At 32.8% G+C, this 4,152-nt stretch overlaps 1 long non-coding RNA gene across 5 annotated transcripts; it reads right to left on the bottom strand.

The window, feature by feature from the left end:
* Window positions 1–157: 157 nt before the first annotated feature.
* On the bottom strand, window positions 158–3,871 carry LOC112454654. 5 transcript variants are annotated; one of them, XR_003040770.1, is made up of 7 exons: window positions 3,411–3,870; window positions 2,798–3,092; window positions 2,424–2,610; window positions 2,127–2,346; window positions 1,812–2,025; window positions 1,391–1,723; window positions 158–1,114 (listed from the first exon to the last, which is right to left on the bottom strand). It is a non-coding gene; the product is annotated as an uncharacterized LOC112454654 (long non-coding RNA). The 5 variants fall into 5 exon arrangements; XR_003040772.1 differs by having other exon boundaries at window positions 2,819–3,092; XR_003040768.1 differs by having other exon boundaries at window positions 2,424–3,092; window positions 3,411–3,871.
* Window positions 3,872–4,152: the final 281 nt, after the last annotated feature.

Genomic DNA, 4,152 nt, shown 5'->3' with positions numbered 1-4,152 from the left:
TTATCGATGGATCATTTCTCGCTGGGAATAAATACCAGCCTAAAAATACCTAATACACATTGTCGGGTCTTGTTAAAGAAAGAGTGAACACAACATTTAATTTAAAAAAGTTCTTTAATATATTAAAATATATTAAAATCTATATATTAAAACCGCGTTACGCCTTACAAATGTTTAATATTCTTACGTTACATGTTACAACACGTTATATCGATGATGTATACATATTTTTTCACGCGACAATTCCTGTTTCAGTTTCGGCACATATCATATTTACTAAAGAAAAAAAATAGGAGACTTTCTTATATATACACTAGTATTTAAAAAAATGAACAAATTAAACATCGTGATGCTTGATCTATTTTTTGCGCAATCATTATAAATAAATATTTTTCGCAGAACATAAATTATTACTACGGGAACTTGCACCTGTGTTCGCCTGCATACATAGACAATTGTACTTATCAAACTCTGTGTCTCAATTCTATACATATAAAAAAAAGGGAGCTATAAAAATCTAGCAACACAATTTTTTCTTACTTATTCTCACAACTTGAGAAGAGCGACAAGAAACAACCCGTTTAACATTTACGCTAAAGTAGGAAGATAATAAATTAATAACAGCCAATTAGCAGCTACTTATTAGCTAAAGTTAGTAATACAGGATTACCAAAGCTTTACACGGAAAAAATAAAAATATCTTATCTTAGACGAGGCGCAAAATATCAAGAATAATTTAATGGAACTGTGGTCGCTCATGCACTTTCTTATGCCTAACGTTTTCCAGTCTCATCGCGAATTTAAAGAGTGGTTTAGCAATCCTGTCACAGGCATGATCGAAGGGAACGGCGAATACAATGAGAATATAATCCGTCGTCAGCATAAGGTGTTGCGGATCACGGTGGATTTCGTCTACCACTTTGCGCAGAAGTTTCGCCTTCGAGACTCGCCGACTCTCTGAGATCTCCGCAACAAAAGAGAGAAATGTTTTTCTAATGGTTATCAGAGCCAATATATTCCTCTTGTTTCCTACCGCTAGCATTTCGTAACCATGACTTTATGGTTTTAAGTGCTGTATCAAGGTCGCTGTCCGGAAATTTAAGTGACAAAGACCCTGCAAAACAAGAAATAATTAAATTATTAAAGGATAAGACATCCATATTAAGTTAAACAACAAAAATAAATTAAAGAATATATCCGCAACAAGAATATAAACACAGTAGTGTACAGTAATTTAGTACACTAATTCAGTACAGTAAGTATAATGTATATCAAAATTATAGGATTATTATTTCAGAGTTTGTTGGTATATAAAGTATTCCAAATTTTCAAAAAAGATAACAAGACAATATTAACTAGAGAGCAAACTAACAAGACATTAGGATCTTACCTTCAATAACTGTCCACAGTTGCAGTGTTTTTAAGCCTCTTTTCTCACCATGGCCATCAAAATTATAATTTTTGACCAAAGAATTATACATAAGTTTTTGCATAATTATGGTAGCAGTTTTTCTTTCATCACTAGCAGATCCAAAAGAGGTAAGATAATCACACTAAAATTCGTTACGAAAAGGCAAAGAAGGCATGTTATGTGGTTCCAGTATTTTCTTTTCCTGAGGAAGCAAACATCTGTATAGTTTTCCTTGATTCGTTATAACTGTATTTATTTTGCAACTTAAGTCCTCCAATTTCCTGTCTATCTTAGATAAATGAGTATTCAAATCTGGAAAAAAAGTAAAAATATTTTTCAACTTAAACCTTTTCAAATTTGGAGAAAGGAGAAAAATTCGAATAAATAAAAACAAACATACCGTGATATCTCTTAACATGTACACGATATTTGGGCCAAGTTTCGTCTGCATTTACTTCTTTACGGACCAAGCTTCCAGCTTCAACATTACGCGGTGGCCAATATGTCTCACCTTCCATATCTTCATTCACTTCAATCAACCACTTTGTAAGGCCGATATCGTAGCAAATATTATCATTGTTGAGATCGTCAGGTAAAAATTTTAAAACGACAAACTGAAATACAAATATAAAGAAAAATATAAAAAATTAAAACATAGGCATAGAATGCAAAAGAGGAATAGAAACAAAAAATTTTTTGTAGGGTATTAACCAACATTTTGATTGAATATTTGTCAATGGCAGTACAATTCTTTGGTCACCCAAATTTGACACTTTAAAAATACGAACAAGAGATGAAGGGAAAGGATATGTATAAAAATCTTCTTTTTTGTTAAACTTGTTTGTAATTAGGTATATATCTTCTCGTCTTTTCACATTTAACAATACAAATATATTTCCGTCAATTGTCATAAAACAAGAGTTTCTCTGACCAACCTGTAAAACAACATTACCAATAAAAATACTTCGAAAATAAAAACCATCAATGATCTCGCCATCACAATAATGCCTACGTGACAAAGTAACTTCTTTATCATTAGTTGGAAGATGCACTGACACTGATACAGTTCTTTCTAGATCACGACGCGCAGCTTGCTATAAAGGTTTGTAACCTGATTTAAGTAAACTCTTGAGAGATTTTAAATAATTCTCAAAAGGAAAGGCACTAAATTTATCCAATGCTCCATGAGACAAATATTCCTGAGTTAAATGAGAAAGTGAATGCACATTATACACTACAAACGTTTTACCATAAATTACAATAGAATGATTAATAAATGCTCGTAGCAAATCATTAGAATAATGACACATGATCTCTGACTGAACAAGCATGGGACTGGAAAGGATAGTAAGAGCGCCATGCAACATAAACAAATCAGCAACAAACCTATCATTATTTATTTCATACTCAAAGTCGTGAGATTCTCTTGCATGTTCAATTCTGTCGCACGGAAATCTATTGAAAGCAATCACGGTTTCCTGATTTTGTTCACAAAATATCTCAGGTTCTAATGACTCATCTAAGTTTTCATTTAAGTTTTCATCTGATTCACTTGACTCCTCTCCGAATGATTTCTGAACTTGTGTCACTATATTCTCTTTACTTCACTATGTCTAATTCTTTTCTGTCTCTCTTTTTCTATTTTTCTGCGCAGCTTACGCTTATAACATTGACACTGCATCTGAAAAAAAATCAAGTACAAGAAAAATTATATATGAAATAGAGGTAGAACAGACCGAAGAAGATAATAGAATTAGATGATGATGATGATGAATGATGATGATGATGATGAATTAGATAATTTTTATATAAGAAAATAATAAAAAATAAATTAGAAAAAAAAGAATAATTTTAGCAGTTTTTTTTTACAAAAAAAAATAAAATCTGAGCAAATGTCAAAAATTTATATTTTTACATTTTTGATGCAATAAAGAAGCTTTTAACTTTGATATAATACAATAAAAAAAACGTAATAAAAAAAGTAAAAATGTGTACTTACTGGAAGGTCAGCTATACTATTTCTCCTTATTTTTAACTTCCTCTTATTATTAACCTTGATGCCTTAAATGGGCTCGAGATACACGTTTACTTCAAGGGTATAAATATCGGATGACGCACTAATCAAATATAAAATTTGGAAAACAAAGTCAGAAATGTATGTTAATGAGTGTGTGGTATGCTGTGTGTCCGCAGCGGCCGGTATTCATTGTCGGTTCTTATATTTAAGACCCGTCTTAAGTACAATCTTAAGATGTCATTAACTAATCACAAAGCCGTATTAACGTTTTAAGTTAAGAGATTACTTAAGACGGTCTTGAAATATGTTCTGATTATGAATACCGGCCAGCGACGAACTCGAGCTTAACAAACTCGTAGGTTTGTTAAAGGATAAAATCCCTTGCACAATGCCAGGCAACAGGCAATAGGAACAGGGAATAGAAATCAGAAATCATGTATAAATGTAAAATAAACAGTGACACAGGCAATAGACACAGAGTTTCCGTCACGTTGGAAATTCTGTGCCTATTGCCCGTTGTCAACAAATTTTTAAGATTATAATTAACCATTTTTTTGTTATTTCCAGATCCTATTGCTTGTTGCCTGGCATTGTGCAAGGGGCTTTATGCGTGCGAATCAATCCTTCCTGTTCACACACACACACACGCATGCACGCTCGCACACGCACGCACGCACACGCACACGCATACGTACACGCACACGCAGGCACACGCTTCGCACAC

Source organism: Temnothorax curvispinosus, unplaced genomic scaffold, assembly GCF_003070985.1.
Source record: "Temnothorax curvispinosus isolate PA1 unplaced genomic scaffold, ASM307098v1 QBEX01005217.1, whole genome shotgun sequence".
NCBI classification, from domain to species: domain Eukaryota; kingdom Metazoa; phylum Arthropoda; class Insecta; order Hymenoptera; family Formicidae; genus Temnothorax; species Temnothorax curvispinosus.
This window is presented reverse-complemented; position numbering and strand designations above follow the sequence as displayed.